This window comes from Lathamus discolor, chromosome 2 (assembly GCF_037157495.1).
Source record: "Lathamus discolor isolate bLatDis1 chromosome 2, bLatDis1.hap1, whole genome shotgun sequence".
NCBI classification, from domain to species: Eukaryota; Metazoa; Chordata; class Aves; order Psittaciformes; family Psittacidae; genus Lathamus; species Lathamus discolor.
In genome coordinates, this window is record NC_088885.1 from 24,183,287 (window position 1) to 24,201,751 (window position 18,465).

The following is an 18,465-nucleotide window of genomic DNA, read 5'->3' on the forward strand; positions in this document are numbered from 1 at the left end:
AAGGAGATATGAAAAACCAGTTTCAAAACTCTTGAAAGGATAAAGAATGCAACTTTGCTGGAAAAAGCATCCTAAGTATTTCAGTTCCAAATACAATGATTAAGAATCAACAGTGGGTTTTTATACATTCTTACACCAGCGTTAAGCAACACCATTCAGCAGGAACTTCAATGTCAGTGATTGTTGAGTCAAAATATTTTCAATGACAGGTCACAAAATGGTTTTGCAGCATTTCCACACAGATGGAGAAATGTCATACAAGCAAAAGGGCAGCAGCTGTGAGATTTCAGTCTTACCAGGAAAGGAATTCTGGAAATTTAACAACTATTTAAAAGTCCCCATCATCTTTCCAGTCTCCTGTCTCTCTCTCTTTCTTGCCTACGTATGTCTTTAAAACCAAGTAAAAGAAACTATTGATATGGTGTAGTTCTGGTTTCCAATTTATACTATCTAATATTTGCAAAAAAGATGTCCATAAATAAAAGCAAATCTCTTTGTCTTAGGAGTTGGATATCTCAGCTTTAGGAATTAAATTGTTCTTTAAGAACCCAGGAAGTGTAGATACCTATTTGGATCCAGTAATTCCAGTCTGTGAAACAAAGACAGAAAGAAAATGTCCAAAACTGGAAGCACATGGCAGCCATTGACTACCTTTCAGCCCACCAAACAACTGAACACACAACTTGCATTTTCCAGCATACTTCTAAGTCTCACAGAGAATACTGCTTACATGCACTGTAGAATGAGCAGTCTCTTGAGCAGCAAACACTGACTGTCCTGGGACTGCAAGTTTGAAGAATATGGATGAACGGCAGGAATAGAAAATTAAGTAGTAAACAAGTGCACTCAGTGTAGTAATTTTAGGCTCATATTTTTCAGGGACTTGCTCCCTGAAATAACCTGAGACTGCAATAACCTGAGTTTGTGTGGATTTTCTTGAACCATTCTAACCTTGACCATTTTTCCTCACACAAAAGGGACACTATTTTCAGTCTGCAAATCTTCAGCTTAAGCAAAATAAGTGTTTATTTAATGCTCTTGAACACTCATATGTATTTCACATGCATCTTCTCAGCAATAGTATCATGCAGAGAAATACCAGCCAACATATATTTAGTTGTCCTTAAACCCTGATCTTACTTCTTTGATTCAGTATGAAGCAGCTTTGCACTATGGGTGCTCAACTCATCATCTTCTGTAGGTACATTCTCTGTGGCCACCTCTAACAATAAACTGCTCTTGACCTCAGTGGCAGGTATGTTAGGGAGAAACAAAGAACAGCAACCAAGCACTCAGAAAGCAGGAACGCTGAGCAGACAGCAGTCTCAGATTTACAATCAGATTTCATCAATATCATATAAATAGCTAAATGCATCTAGTGGTGCTTTTGTCATACCTAAGTATGGGGCCGCAGCAATGAAGGATGTGTCCTGGAAGGACTTGGCAGCCCCGTGCAAGGACACATTCGTGGAGCTCAGTCCTTTTGGGCCATTTCAGTCACCGATTGTCCAAGATTTCTATTGATTTCATGGTTGCCAAAGTGGGTTTTGTTTTATTCAGTTCAGAGAACTTCTTTCTGATTCCTGCATGGGTGCTGAGGGCTTTGAAAATCTGGTCATTTGTATGAGATGCTCAACCCTTCTAAAAGGCAAGCTTGTACTGCAGTGTTTTGCATGCATATTTATACAGGACAGAAGCGTGGGGAAAAGCTTCTTTTAGCTAGCACAACGGTTAGAAACCTACCAACAACACAGGGCAGGCATACTATGCTATACTAAAGCAGAGGGTATTTTCTGATGTATTTTGTGCCATGAGGCGTTACGCAGAAGGTCTCCACTAGGAGGCTCTGCCAATTAATGAGCCCAATTCTGCTTCATTTTTGTCTTGCAGGTGAGCTCCCACTAGGATACAGCGGTTGGCACCTTTTTCTTAAACGTTCATAGTACATGGCATGGCTGTAGATTTTGCAAGGATGCTAGTGAAATACCTAGAAGAGAATTCTGCCTTAATGTAAGTTACCTCACAGTTACTGTGAAGTCTGTCCACCCAAGTTTACCTTGTCTTGTTTGTCTTCCTGTACACCCACTATCAAGCAAAGCAACAACCATCACTTATACCATGTCAAAAGGCCTACTACGAACTATCTCGATGAAGAACTCAGCTCAGGCTGAATCCAGGCAAGATCAAAGTGTGTCTGGCTGAAAAGGGAAACACTCTGAAGAGGTGCCCAAAATATTGTCACCACCTTTAGTCAAAGATATACAGCCCTTATTCATTAAAGTTATACTGACTCCTCACTAGACTCGGATGACCAAATTTGCAGCAATTCCCAGAAATTCTTTCTCTCACCATCAGTGCACTAGGAAGCTCTGTCATTTCCTTGTAGATGGGCATCTCACCCCAGTGATTCATAGTTGTCACCTCCAGACTGAACTCCTGTAACAAAAGTGGAATCCAAAACCTGCGAATGGACACAGAAGGTGACTCCTGACTTTTTCCATAGTATAAAGTGCTTTTAGCAACATATGTCTGAACTCAAGTCCCTCAGCAGGCTTCCACTTTCAGTACCTGCTTACAGGTTTGGCCATAATCTTCAAAGCAACTGAAGAAATGTCAGGGACAGCTGCATACCCCTGATGTGCTTTAGATCATGAAGTTCAGAAAAAAAATGTGAGAACTACTCACAATATGAATCTGTTTCTACTTTGCTATGTCTGCACCTCTTGCCATGGTAAACCTGCTGTGGAATGCTCTGCTGGATTCTGGTCCTCTTCATGAAATATTACAGTTTTTTCTATATGATTGGGTAGGTGGAGAGGTGGAGCTTATTACCATAGACGACATAATTCAACAGCTGGTTTTATTCCATAGCCCTTTCTTCCCTTCTCCCAGCTTCCTCCCACACAAAAAAAAAAAAAACAAAAAAAAAACAAAAAAAAAAACTTAATGAATGTTGATCCTACAGTGCGTATGCAAAGAATCCCGTCGAGGCAACCAAGGACTTTGCCATTGGTTTTGATATCCTGTGGAAGGTATTCAGATAGTACCTTGCTCTGTTTAGGATTTGAGTCTTGATAGCTATTTTTTCCACCTTCAGGCTCTTTCCAGGTTTGGTTACTTTTATTTCAAGGAAGGCTATAATGGTTTTCAAGTACTCTGAGTTTTAAAACAATCTGAGTTCTAAAGTTACATGAGTGAGACCTCCTGAGGGCAAAAGTCAGTTCATGTGGTTTATTCACTTGCTATCTGTGGAATACAGTTTGTTTGAAAATGCTTACATACTGAGATGTTCTCTGTTGCTTCAAACTTGATTTGAGGTTGTTAAGATACTCTGTTCTGATGTAATAACAAAAATGTTGGAATTAGTCAAGTAAAGGTAACTGTTTCATTTAGTATGAAAACACAGGAGAGTGGAAGAAAGTAGTATTTAGAGCTTGCTTCTAAAACAGTGAAATAGTTTAATATTTAGGATTATTTCAAGGGCGTACAGGTCAAACCACTGTAGAGAGGGTAGTTTTCATAAGATAATAAAGAATGTGAATGAAAGCAAACTAAACTAAAAGGAATACTTCATAAAAAATGCACATTTTTCTTTGGAAAAGAAGGGCAGTAAATGTTGATGCAGAAGGCTTAGATGGAAGTGAGGATAAGCAGACTTACTGCACTGAGGTCAAGACTTCAAAAAGCATGCAAGAGTATGTAAATTGCATAGCAAAAAGGCCTTTGGTCTTTAAAGTAGAAATCATGCCTGAGTCAGTATTCCCACCACAAGCAAAATTTGTGGGCAAACAGGCTTGCCTCCATCCTTTCACATTTTAGAATACCTTGTAGATTTATAAGGCTCATGACCAAAAGTTTTACCTAGCTGTATGGACCAGACTCAGAATTTGGAGGCATGCTTGAGCCCAAGTTGTGTAGCACCAGCTGGGAAACAGGGAGCTGCTTTGAATTAAACCAAGGAATAAATCTGTCTGGAATTCACATGACACAAAGCCAGCTGTAAATTTGTGGCTAACACAGATTTATATGGAGAAGATTAAAAGCTCATTCACACCAATCAGGGGTTGTTACCTTGGTTGCTTGTATAGCAAGAGAGTAATGTACCTGTAAAGCAATCCCCCAGTTTCTCTTTCCATCACCATTCTGGCTACATTCATACCTGGCTAAGGGATATACACTGGGAAGACAAAGACTTGTTATGCTTTGGGACAACCTCACAGTCTAAACTGAATATCTGATGAATGTAGTTAGTTCACTAACGTGGAAGCTGGTAGAAGATATGTATGTGTGTATTTATGACTGTCAATGTTTTGGTTCTGTGTATTCAACTGAACTCCACCAGATGAACACATCAAACTGGTGATCGATGAGAAAGCTCTGAAGAGAGCAAGGAAGTGCCACTGTTCTTCATTCTCTGCAGGGGCGAATATACAGCAGCTCCAATGCTTTGTGGGGACTTCAAATCTGACCATTGGCCATACTTTTCATTTACATATGATCACTTTTATTGGATGTGGAAAACCTCAACAAGAAAAATAACATAGGAAAACAAGCTAATGTGGCAAGTTGTTTACAGTTATCTATGTCATTCTTCCTATCTCCAGCTGTTCTAATTAATCTTCAGAACCTTGTCACAAAAGCCACTCTGTTCCTCATAGCAGGATAGTAATAACAGTCCCAACAGTTACTGCCAGTACTTCTAAAACCCCCAAAAGTTAATGAAAATATAAATTGCATGTTTTCTTTAATGAGAAAGTTCAGTTATTTTGAAAATTATGTCTGTGGTTTTTTTTTTTTTTCATTCAAATCTGAAGAAAATACTTAAGAGCAGTCTGAAATTAAACTTTGGTGGTTTTCTAATTATTCCTCCATTCAATCATTTTAGGGGCAAAATGGAGTGTGCAGAGCAAAGAGGACTGGTAGCAAAACCAGAAAGATCAACACTTGAGAAAATTCTAAATATTTTTTCAAGATTTCAGTGGAAGATGTTTTCCTTTTGAAGCACCCAAAATATGTATTTCCTATATGTATAAAAGGTCTTTACCAAATCCCAGTCCTTTCTAATATTATGGACAAGTGGAACTCATGGGGAATATAGGGCTAAGCTGGTTGATCCAACACATCCTCTTAGGGAAATCATGAAGAATGTTTATTCTGCAACTTCCTCAGATCAGGGAAATCTGCTATATTTGTTGCTTCCCTGTTTTCCTTCCTTTGTGCAACAGCAACACAGAGGAGTCATTTCTCAGGGGTGTCACATGGATCCAAAGGCTACAGCTCACACTGAAGGAAAACAACATTCCTGATCAGCTGAGCAATATGAATTGCTTACACTCCCAGTGTGAAAGTTCTTGCTACCCAGTAAGACTTCAGTAATTTAGGATCACTGACATTAGAAATTCTAAAATCACCTGGAGTAAATAACAGTAAAGTAGTTACAGGCCCTGGGGAAAGGTTTAGTATTTTGCTTTAGTATTAAAAGCAGCACCTTGCTAGTTGTGCTGAAGGAGCACTAATGCCTTCACCCTTTCCAGAAAGATTCACACTGAGCCCTGATTGTCCAATGTAGATTGATATTAGCAAAGGTAAATAAATTCACAGATCTCTCTCTGAAGACACGGATTTAATCTGTTTGGTTCTGATTACAATTCAAGAACCTCTGAGAAAGGCATGGTTTGTTCAAGGAAGAAGGATGAACACCTTTCAGTTTGACTGCCCATATTTTATTCTTTGCCACAACCCAGAGAAGACCCAGTCACCTGTGGAATTCACTGTGCTAACAAATTGCAAAAGTGCTCAAACTTGAACATGAACCTCAAGTATCAGTCAGTTTTAAACAATGCATTTGTGCAGTGCTCCATCTGAACAAGTCATACGTGTACAGCACTCTCCTCCAAAGGAAGGCCAGATGGCATTGCTGCAAAAAGTCTTGCTAACTCTGCTAATCTGCTTGTGTAAACTGGTAGTCCTTGAAGAACTGCTTATTGTCACTGGTGAGCCATTTCTTTCTAGTTGTCACCAGTAAAAATTGCTTTCCTGGCTTTAATCTCTCTGTGAAACCATTGTAGGTAAGTCTGCTACTACAGCAATCAAACAGAATATTGTACAGTGCCAAGACATTATGCTACAAATGAAGTCTCAGCACATAACTCTCCAACAACATCTTTCCACCCAGTTAAAAAGGGATGGCACTTTTTCTTGTTTCCCTTGGCAGTCACTCCAACAATTCTCTACCTAATTAAAAAAATTCCATTACAGATTATTCTGCCTGAACTTACTTTACTGAAAGAAATTCTACATTCTAAGAATTTCAATACACATTTGGAAGGTACTGTATAGAAAAGAAAATGCATGTAATGAAAAGGCAGGACAAAGTAGTTTGTGAAAATAAAATGAGCTAAACATCAGCTTGTTCTCAAATATCCAGAAGCTCACAGAACTTTAAAATTTGCTGGTTGGTTTGGGTTTGGGTTTTTGTTTTCTTTTAATTTAAAGAATGGGAAAGGTTTTTCCATTAATGGGTAGCATACTGAAGTATTGCCATCAGCTTGAATAGCCTTTTTGTGGTAGAAGATTTAGATACACTAATTCTCCTAGAAAAGGCAATACACAACTGAAAGACAAGCTTCACTGCCTGGAAAAGGGTCACCTCTCCCTCTGCCCTGTGGTGCTGGCAGTTCTTTTGCAGAGGTTATCCAGTTCTGATGGCTCTGGAAGGGGCACACAGAGGTGTGCTCCTGTTTCTCTTGACGAAATAACTCAACCTTCTTAGTTCTTGCAGAATTCAATTCTTCTCTTATTTAAGGACTACTTCATGTAGATGGTAAATATATTAGTCCCTTGAATGGCAAAGAGAGTCCTCATCACTTCAATAAATATCTGCTTCACTTGTGCAGGCACTGTAATAAGACTGAAGCATTTCACTATGGCTAGGGAATTTCTGCTTGTAAAAAAGCTGATATGTGGAAAGAGTCAAAAACATTGCCTTGCTAACAAAGGACTTCACTTTATCCAGGTAATTTTGTGGCCACTTCCCAGTAGCTGGAAAGTGTCCCTAGTTACATGAGCTTCACAACACTGGTACTGTAAGGCTGACCCCTTCACAAATGCTCCCTACCCCTTTCATAAATGCAGAAGTATTCTAAGTGTCTAATTTTCCAACATGAACACTTAATAACTTGTTTCTTGCAAAATCTTTTTTTGGTGTGTTGAAATCTTAAGTGTCTTGCTTGTACTCACATGGTAGGAGAAGTAACAGAACTGAGGCATGACCCTAAGTAACCACATGAATTTATTCTTCTTTCCTTCCTTACACAGCCTAACCTGCACGCATAGTAGCTTGATGTGACAGGTGCTGCTGGAACTGCAGATTTTCCCAGAGCTCTGCTCTGATCTCTAAAGTCTGATAGAGTCCTTTTGCTCTTGCTGATTTTCTAAGCACTTAAAAAACAGCTGTCATTACTAGGCTGCTAAAATAAAACTCAGATATATCATTTCCTTCGTCCAACAAGATGAAGTTTTGTACAGACTGAACAGAAACCCTGGTGCATTTCAGGGGCTGTCAACAGCCCGGAAGCACTGTGTAGCACTGTGGAGGAGTGCTAGGTTAGTAATCAGAGGTCAGCGAGACTGCTGAACAGTGACCACAGCCACACACTGCTATTGATAATGTTTCTTCCTACATGGCTGGAGAAGCGACTGCTTATACAAATAATCTTTATCACTCTGTTACCAATAAATTGCTTACCATGTATCTGAAGCTGCGCATGTTTAAGTTGAGCTCATTTCATTTCAAGCCAGCTTCTGGTTTTGTGCTGCTCAGTGAGCACAACCCACTCAGTTTTAATTCTGTTACAAACAAATACAGATAACTAATAACATAAGCTTTAAAAATACTTTTTTTCCTAGAGCAAGATGTCTTCCAAAGCCCTTTCCAGCACAGAGGTAAGAGCAACAACTGTTCTAAAAGCTGCTGTGTGAGCCTCAGGAGTGCTGTGTTCTCTGTACATTGCTGTCCTCTCCTTTGGACAACCAGTGTTCTGAGCCATTCTGTGCACCATCAGCTTTTGCCCGCTTGGGTCAGACCTTGGGTTTACACGATGGCAGAAACATAGAAATCATTGCCATAGAATAACTCGGCAGTCAATTCTCATCTATCATCCCATCTCAGCACTAAATCTGTTAGAGAAAACAACCCACCACCCCAGAAGAAACTACTAGAATGTATGAGAACAAACCAAACGAGAACTTTTTTTTGAACATGTTTCTTGAGTTAATATTAAATGGAGAAGTCCCTGTGTCTAATGAAATAAAATGTAATCACAAATGGAGATTTCTACAGATCTAAGATATCTGATGGGCAACAAAACATTAGGTGTGTAGGAAAATTCCGGAAAATTCCAGTTGGCATTGATCTTACTTATGATCTAAATGACTTTTTTAAATTAGTGTCAAGAAAGCAAAACTGTACTGACTTCAACGGAACAAAGGTCTGTCTTTAACTTTTCTACATATATGTTTTTCAAAATACCTAGAAATGGAGCTAAACCAGAACTACAACCCCAGACCCTAAAGCTTTGATGGAGTTTTGGTTGGAAGACAAGCTTTGCAGCTGGGCTTTCATCTGAAGGGAGCAAACCCCAAACCTAGGATGAGATCTCCTGTGACTGCTGAAGAAAATTGTGTTTGGATCAAGGTTCAGACTTCACAACTTGGGGCCCATCTCCTAAAGTGGTGAAGATGAGGGCCAGAAACAGCTGCCTGCTGTAAAAGGAGGAGGAAAGCCCCCACCAGCTGCATACACTGAGCAGCCTAGCTGCCTGTGTACAGTGGTATCAACACAGCAGGGGTAAGCCCACAAGGAAGTCTCTGTGGTAAGCTGGTTTGCAGAAGCTAAAAGCGGCGTGCATCCTTTGTAGCACAATAGCAGAAGATTATTCTGTGGCTGCTGCAAAACAACCTCTAATTCCTTTCTAGGGCTGCGAATGCAGCCTTTGCAAACGTGCGTTAGGCTTTGAAACCAAAGTTCACACTGGTTCCTGCTTATCATGTGTTGGCTCACATGTTTTATCAGCACCTGCCAGCTCTCAGTTGTCACCACTTCTTTCACACCTGGAAGCTCACATTGCTGGTCTATGACTAGCATTGAGTTGCAAACAGTAAGCGTGATGTTAGCATGCCCCAGATGAATCAAATTTGATACTGCAGATGTCTACTTAAGAGTCACTGACACAAGCACTGCAAAAAGAATTTGTACCTGAAAGGCCATGTAGAAGAAAACATACTAGAGAAAACATACTCTAAATATCATCTAAACATGAAGTAAATGTAATCTAAATAGGACGTACATATGTATGGTGCTTTCCACCTGGGGAGTAGCGTCTGCATTATATGCCCAAACAGAGAAGTCTCATCCACACTGTGGGTTAGTACTTATTACTTCTATGTAACACATGAGAAAACATGTCCACAGAAGTAACGAGTTATCACCCATCTCATCCCTTCAGGTACCACACACTAAAGTCAACAATAGAAATAACAGATATACATCTTTGCCTAAGTCTATGTAGGATAGGCAAAATGGTACCTTGCTCTCTTCATCACCTCCATAAGCTGTCTGCTTTCTGGTTGCCACTGAAGCCCCTTCAAAGACATGGCTTCCTTTGCTAAGAGGTGGGTGAGCAGTAAGCAGAAAACAGGAAGGCAGCAGACCTTGGCTCTGTGCTCCAGCTGTATCATACAATACAAGCACAGCTGGCACCATTTGTCACGGCACATGGAAGGAATTGTGACTTTCAGGGGATGTTCTGCGTGACTGAAGACTTTTGGGAGCCTGTGTACTAGATGATTGGGCTGACAGCTGTGTCTGGGTTGGTATGGGGAAGGGAATGAAAAATACTTGAGCTGTCAGTATAAATTTGTTCTTTGCCGATTCTTATTGTTCTCACTGACACCCAAGAGGACAAACATCAGAACTCATCAATAAGCAGCAGCTAGAGATCCAAATTTTTAGAGTCCAAGACAGCACTTACTCTACATTGTCTGTGTAGAAACTCAGTGATGAAAAGCCTCGTCAATGATTATATGACTGTGGCACCAGCAAACTTTAACTGAAGTATTAAAAGCAATTTAGTTCTAATAATCATATTTGCCTTTTAAATTCTCTTGCCCACAGCAGCTAAGTATGGAAAGAAGTTAAACAATGACCTAATAGGTGTTTCAGATTACAGATTGATGTTTTTCTTGAATCCTTATTGTTTTTAAGAAAATTTACATGAAATACCATGTAAAAGCTTCCACAAGTGCCATGGAGGGTTACCCATACAGAATGGGCAGGGACACATCAAGGGGCACAGCAACCTAAAGCAAGTATGTCAAACCCTGCCGGCTGGTGCTGCTGCCCAGCAAGCCATGCTGAGCAGGCAGTGGCAGCAGCAGGAAATCAGGGAGGCTAGAAAGAGCATCAGTGAGACAGAGATCTCAGGAACCGGAAAAAGCAGGTGAAAGAATGCACTGATGGCAATGGGAAAGGCAGGACAGAAGAGAGAAGCTCTGAGACTGAAACATCCTGCTACAGCTCTGGGTTGTTGTAAAAATCTGCTGGTGTTTCAGCTTCAAGTTTAGTTACATGGAAGGTAGGTCTTTGCTGCAGTCAGCATAGGAACTGGTAACCTGGATCTGATTTTGTACATTAGTCTAATCTACCTTTGTCTCCTCTGATTCTCCTAGGAGACTATCAAGCAATTCTGGGAGTAGTTCTCAGTGCAGTGTCCATCTAAACTAACAATCCAGTCCCTGGGAAGGACTGAAGGGCTCACAGCCAGGGCAAACTGTGAGACAGCACTGGAAGATGTTTGGCGCTGTCATGAGTCAAATGCCAGTTTTGCAGTGAAAATAGGAACTCTACTCCCCAATATGCTTCATGAGCAGATTAGAGAGGAGTGGAAACAGTTTCTGTACAGGAAGGCAAGCTCACTCGGCAATGCCACCCCCAGCTCAGCTACACTGGTAGAAAAATCAGACCTCAGTGCCATGGCTTTTTTCAGGGCTTTACATATCAGCTTATCAAGCATAGCTAGAAGAATTGTTGACTGCAGTAATGGAATGCGGACCAGCCTGGGCTAGGACTCTTCACTGTGGTTAACAGGGCAAATAAAAGAGCTGTAAAGTATATTATGCCACTCCCATTTTACAACGTCCTTTATTCTGGGCTTTGACTAAAAGACACTATATGACAGCCAGAATTTTTACCACTGATAAATTAACTGAGGGTCGTTGTTGCTGGTTGTGAAAGTAACAGTCAGAAATTTCTTTTCTGAATGAAATGTTAATGTGCACCCAGAAACACACAAGCACTTTTTGGAGAAACAGCTTGTTAAATCTAACAGTACCACAGTTTGAAAAAGCAATAATTGCAAAGATGTTAAAGAAAATGATTGATTTTTAATAGCAGTGTGTAATTGACACCCTGAGGACAAGTTAATGGAGATAGATTAAAATGCTCAGAATAAGCTGAAAGAAAAGAATGAAAGATATATTAGAGTATGGGAGAAATAAGGAAAAGGAATCCAAGGAAAGAAGGCAAAAAACCCGCAACAAAATGAAGAAAGACATGCCAATTCAGAACAGCATGACCTTTAAAGGAAAAACACTGAAAATAATACAAGAGTAATGTCATGCAGACAGCTGTAAATTACTTTTCATTTGTGATGGAGATTATTGAAGCTGAATTTTCAATCTTTTCTTATTTTTGAATCACAGTAGAAAATCATCAGAAAAGAACAGAGAGGAAAACCAGGCCAATATTTACGGCAAGCAAACACATGCATCACATAATAAGTACTATAAAAGCTTTTCAGAAAATTCAGTCTGACTTCAACAGGATCTCCTCCCTCACTAATGAGCATCTCTACATTTCTCTGTGCAGCACCCCACCCCATTGCCCGGCTGTCTTGTTTACCTCACCATAAAGCCTAAAAACTCCTCAATTTCTAAGCAGTTTTTATATTAGATGGGCAGTGGTCCCCCAAGACAGGAGGGCTCCAACTGCTGTATGATTCAAAGATCAATCTGTGGTAGCACTGAACAAGATGTGTCCTTATCTATACTTCAAATCATGCAAATAGACAACTATTCACTCACATTCATACCCCTTATCAGTCTCAATTGCACATCAATTTGTAGTAGGCAGGGGAATTGCCAAATCATTTTCTCCAGCCATAGGTCACCAGAGACATGAAAAACATTCTTACAGACTGGGCAAAGTTGAGCGAGAAATGTCATGCACCTTTGTATAGAGAAGACTGACTTTAAACCAGCAATGCTTATTTGTTCTATTACTGCAGTCAGTGTCTGGACATAGAACCTGGGGAATTGACACTCCAGAAATGTGAGATTGACAGAAAATGCATAGTGTTATTTCTCCATAGACAGTGGATTCAATCATGCACCTTTTATTAACTGCAAAGCCTCTAATTCTCAGTTATGTTAAGGACTATTTATAACACTTTAATATTGTAAAAGGATAATAAAATGGGTGTAAATTGCACTAAAGCTTTCCCTAATAGCCCCAGTATTGTTATAGTAATGCAGAGAGCCTTGAATATCGCTGAGGCTGTGGATTAACAAACTATCCCTGATTCTTGCAAAAGTCTTTAATGTCCCCAAGACTTGTCCCGATATACCAGATGCAACTGACATCCTTCACACCTATGGAGAGTTTCAGGTGAGCACTACGTAATATTCACTGTCCAGTATTAGACAACTTCAGACAAGAATCAAAACTATTGACAGTAGCCTGGCTAGTGTAGCCTGAGTTGTGAAGGGAAATGCCTGCCCAATGTTCAGGGCCAGTAGGATTGCATGAAGATCATCTTCCAACTGGGGAGATGGCATACCAGCTGGAAGATGCAGGACACTGTGTGTGCACAGCCTGAAAATGGGGCTCACAGGCTATTTTGGTGATGGGCTCAGTCACAGAAAAGGAAAATAGCGAAGTGAATTATGTTAGCTGTGTTATTTGCAATCCACAGTTACCCCGTTTGTTCCAGGGTCAGCTCTGTTGGAACAATATCCAACTCCCAAGGCATTGTGGAACCTCCTGTACTGCTTGCTTCTGACCTCTAAAGCACAGTAGCCACTTTCTGTGACCGCAGATCATAAAGTTGCCTTGCAGACAAAAATTATAGAACCATACATTCCTTCCTGAGAGGAACAGCTGTGTTAAATAAATTTGTTTAAAGATCATGGTCAAATGAGTCAGTTTAACATCATCAGTGTACTGAATTCCTGAATAACACAGACATGATCCTCTGCTTGGTGCGGTTGGAGGATACTTTCCTCGGTTCTGGGGCTTCGCGGTTGAAGTACTGGGATTCTTTCAGATTAGATTTAGGGATATAGTCTATCATAGATTCACAACTCCCTTTTATTCCAGTAAGAAAAATGAAACAGAAGGGCCTCTGTGTCATGCTACTTAGGTTCTTTGATAGCTTCAGATACTTTCTGAGGCTTGACATCCCCTGTTCAAATTTTCTAATGAAGAGCCTAAAATAACAAGCTTTGATGATAATGGATACTACAAAGTATGTGGTAGTGGAGACAGGTTCCACACGTTACCATGTTTTTGAGCAACTCAAATTATCTTACAAGTACATCTGCAATAATTTGGTTCCACGTCTTTTAAAAATGCCGCTTCATCTACACTTAGTTTTATTACTTCTTTGTACATGTAAAAGAGTTAAGATAAAAGATAAAACATGCTTATGGAAATGTGCAAGTTTGTTCATTGTGAGAAGTACAAGAAACCTTAGAAAACTGTATAAAATTATCCAATGTAATTTGCTTTTGAAACATCAGAATGGAATTCTTCATGTAAAAGTTTGTGTGGTGAGATTAATGCTGCTTCCTGTGAAACACTGCAGGAACGGTATCTCTTCTGACAGTAAGGTACTTCTGGTTTCACTATTAGGGGTATTTATATATCCACAGTAAACACAGAATAAGCCAGCTCAGTGAAGCTTAAAACGGTTGATTTGCATTATATCTAAAAGTCAGAGATCATGTGAACAGCAGTGCCCTGAGAGTATAGTGCTAATCTGAATAATATTTCAAAACTTTATTTTCCTAGGTATCATTCATGAGATTTATACAGAAAGTATTACTAAGATAAATCTTGAAGATAACATTATTCTTGCTGCCTCTGATGTATGCAGGAGTTGATAACAAGCTGATTGCCTTCTGACAGATTACACACAGCAGATGTTTTAATTTGATTATATCTGTGAGATAAGCATAATGCTGTGTTAAGTCCAAACACTTTTTATGAGTCTTTCAAAACATTTTGCAATGAATGTAACCTTTTGTAAATGTCCTTGCTTGAGGCTGTATGTGTTCTCGTAGTGCTGCAAATTATTAGGAACAAGTTGAAACCAGCAATTATGCAAAAGAAGAAAACTGCATTTAACAGCAGCTATAATTCTGTGCTCTATGATAACATAAATTAAGAGGGAAATATGATGCAAGCAGTGACACAAGGCACCATAGTTTAACAACTAAGAGGACTATGTATTCTTCGGTGGATTATGCACAAGACAGGCAGAACTTCTACCAAGCACACTGAAAGGCCAATACTCCATGCCAAGTACTCTCAATTTGAAAATTAGCAGGCAAATGTCAGCTTTGTGAACAGAATATTGTGGGGGGCAGAAGTTTTGGGTTGCAAATGATACAGGGTTACAAAATTTGACTTTGATTTGAACTGAAATACCAGAATTTCCCTGAAAATAAACCTCTTCCATAACTGCAGTGAAATCAAAGTGCTGTACATTGCTCCCATGTTTTGTTTTTATATGTAACAAGGAGAAAGAAAAAAAATTTCAAAACTAAATGGACTGCTTCAAAACAAAATCTGATCTGTATCATACCAAATACAACAAAATGGGATGTGTCAACTTTTTCAAAGCAGATTTCTTATTTTTCTCTTGAAAGTAAACAATGACAAAACTTACCCAGTTATCAATGTTTTGATTTCAGTCAAACTACTTATTCCAGCTACATCATTAGTAGTTTTGTCAAGGCAGTATCAGCATACTGTGTACCCAATTGCTGTATTTCATTCACAACAAAAATCACAGGCAGTAACTCCAATGATTGCCAGTGAGTAAACCACCTTGTAGCTTACATTTTATGATGTATACAATTCAAAGAACATTTTCTTTAGGACTCATGTAATCTAACATCAGACACCTAAAAAGTAGATGTCTGAGCTAACTATACTCTCTGCTGTCAGCTCATGTGTCTAGAGGTTTTAAAATACCTAGACTCTTTTCCATCCTCTGGTGGCTGAGGGAATGTAGGTGACCTAATAGCTTGCTGCCACTGTAATGGCAGCTCTATTCATCCTTTGGTCCTTGAACCTGACCAGGGACTAACCCACTACAGTCGAATGAAACTGTTCCTTTAGATGGCAGGAAAGGTGCTAAGTTGTTGCAGTCATATCCCCGAATTTCACTCTAAGGCTAATTCGTAGACAGCTAAAGTAAGGTGAGATGTCTTCACCCTAAGCCACATATGTCAGCTTTATATAGGCACGAACGTTACATTCTGTTAGTGCAGCTGTACAGGCCTTGTTTAATTTTGAGTCAGTGGACCTGGGAAGTAGGTTGTTGTGGAATTCTTAAACAAAGCAGCAGTGGAGCTAATGAGCTAATCAAAATAATGGTTTTACTTCAGCAATTCTTGGCTGTGGGTAGAATGATTTTGGGCTAAAAGTGTATGTTCAGTACAGTGAAACTACAGTAACATTGCAAGTTTTGTAGAAGCTTGAAAGTGTTCTTCATATGAAAATAACGCTGTAGTTCACATGGGATTTTGACAGAAATATGATACTGCAAGATGAGAAATGGCTGGAATAATAAAGAGAGATCATTCATAGTCCATAGTTTTTATGGACTGTTTTTAAAAAGCTGTAACTAAAACTTCAGCAAGAAGCACTTAGCTTGTCTTCACCTGGAGGCCCTGAGGTACAAGAGATGCTAGATTGTTTGTATAATGGGTGTCTCTTTCTGGGGGTCAGAAAGAAAATACAATAGTCATGCTTCAATATTTTGCCTTTCTAAGGAGCAAACTGAAATTAGCTGACCCTTCCTTACCCTGTAAGGCTGGAGTTAATTATTTGCAGCTTTAATCTGTGACTCTTTGAAGCCAGCTCTTTCTTACCTCAGGCTGAGGTTAAATATTCACAGTTTCAATCTAGAAGTCAGAAACTGCCATCTGCAAATAGGGATCTGTGAACTATGAACAAGGAAATGGAAAGAAATGACCAGCTTGGTCTTGTTCTATATATTTTGGTAGTCCAGGAAATCCTGATTAAGCTGCATTTAGGCCTCTAACAGGGAAGCTTGTAATACTCAAAAAGGCAGGACGTGAGCTTTTGTTAACAAGCCTGCCTGGGACGTATCTGTGAATCATTTTGAGTTTACTTCAACTTCCACCTTGACCTTGGTCACACTAAATACTACAAATCATATGGATATCCAGGTAAGATATATTCCTTCCATGCAAAAACTTTCTAGTAGTATCTACCACCCTCAGGGCTCTCTGAACATCCCAAGTACAGCTGTAGCACAATCCAGCATGATGTCTTTGGAAATAAAACCAATGCTTATATGGAGATATCAGACTTCTGAAATCCACCTGTTATAGACTCCTAACTTACTGTGTAACAGGCACCATATCCTCTCATGTGGGAGAGAGGCTGTGATGCCAGGCTGCAGTCAGGGATGTGAGACTACTGGAGACCCAAGTACAGCCCTCCCCAAGGCCTCCATATCCTGCAAGCCCCTCTCCTGTTGCCAGACCCTAACTGACAGACTGGTCAAAAAATGCCTATGTGGAAAAACAGCCATGGCATTCATGCAAAGGAGAGAGATGCAAGTAAGGCAGAGACCAGCCTAGCAAGTCACGCTTGGGTCATGACAGGTTTGATTAGTAACTTTAAATCTGTACTTAATGGCTTTTAAGCTTCTTTTCATATTAGAAGGCAGTCACCAAAAACTAAAACGAGAGATCAGTATACACAGACAACTTTGCAAGCAAACAGCAACTCTTTGGTACCTGCAGCTTGACAGCTACAAGGAGGGAGAAGTGTATACAGCATAGAGTATATACTGATGGAGGCTGAGAAATGCTTTCCCTTAAGTGGATTACTGACAACACAGCCAGCTTCTAGCACAGAGCTGGTGCACAGGAACTGATAAGAACACTCCAGTCTGCGCTCAAAGGGGAGTCCAAAATTTTTCTCAACTCTAGAAGGTGGTGACTGTGTTTAAGCGAATCTTGACTGTATTTAAAGGGGGTGGAGAGAGGAAAATGCTCTTGGAGAGGTTTATGAGAATTTGCACCGTAAACTGGGACTGCACTGTGAAAATAAGCATTTAGGGAGTTTTTAAACCTAAATTTACATAACATCACAGTGAGGGGTTTTTTAACATCTGTTATAGGCCAATCAAATGCATTATGCAAACATTTCCAAATTCATACAGAGTTGATCTGGGACATTCAGAGCATGATTACATATATTCCCCCTGAGGACTTAAGCCTGTTTTCTGAAATAGCCAGATCGGTATGTCTAACTCATGCTGCAACCTACACAAAAGCAAATCATCAGAATTTTAAGACACCCTCAAATTATCCCCAGGTGCATCAGTTTGCCATTCAATCAATGCGCAAACACATAGAGAGGAAGGAAGATTCTAAATCTCAAGACAACTCCTGGCTTTGCAATGGCTGGATTTATAGTGGCAGAAATCTCAGGCCTTACCCAGACTGAGAGTCTAGAGGTCCTGTCTGGGCCATGCAAAACTGGCATTGCCAGTCTGGTCCTGTTCCCTGAATCCTATGTTCAATTTCTCCCTTCTGGAGAAGGCAAAATCTCTCATAAATCTGCTTCAGAGAGGGTTGGAGAAGAACTTGATCTTGTCACTTGGGACCAAGTGCTGCATATCCAGCCCATCTGGGAGGAAAATGCCAAAAAAAAAAAGGTGGTAGGTGACAAGTTGTCTCAGCCAGCTTCAACATGTGCAAGTTGAATGCCCAGCTAGTCTGTGTGGACGTTTCCTGTTATTACCCTGACTTCAGCCTCCCATGGCTTTAGTTCATCTGGGGCTTACGTCCATCTTTTGATACTGCGTCTGCAGAGGGGGAAACAGGCTGCAGCAGCATCGGTAAGGTCGGGAATACGGGTGCAAGGAAGAGCCTCCATGCCTCATATGAAAAGACTGGGCCCTTGTCAACTGGTGAGGAGGAGGAACCGTTCTAGCTGACGTTTTTCCGTGGACCCTGAGCCCCCTCGCAAGCGACGGAGCCACTCCGGGGCCCGGCAGCGCAGGCTGCGGCTGTGCCAGGTCCCCGTCTCAGGGCGGAGGGAGGGAGGGAGGGAGGGAGAGAGGCAGGCGCAGGGCTCCG

At 40.3% G+C, this 18,465-nt stretch overlaps 1 protein-coding gene and 1 long non-coding RNA gene across 2 annotated transcripts in view; one reads left to right on the plus strand and one right to left on the minus strand.

The window, feature by feature from the left end:
* The window catches only part of LOC136007809 (uncharacterized), a 56,779-nt gene extending 49,304 nt beyond the window's left edge, over window positions 1–7,475 (plus strand). Inside the window, exons 3-4 of the long non-coding RNA XR_010609866.1 lie at window positions 1,891–2,010; window positions 4,886–7,475. This is a non-coding gene — a long non-coding RNA (uncharacterized LOC136007809). The remainder of the gene's footprint in view (window positions 1–1,890; window positions 2,011–4,885) is intronic.
* Window positions 1–9,671, minus strand: part of LOC136009112 (uncharacterized) — a 54,100-nt gene extending 44,429 nt beyond the window's left edge. The window contains exon 1 of the mRNA XM_065669183.1: window positions 9,587–9,671. The gene's annotated coding sequence lies outside the window, so the exon portion shown is untranslated. The remainder of the gene's footprint in view (window positions 1–9,586) is intronic.
* Window positions 9,672–18,465: the final 8,794 nt, after the last annotated feature.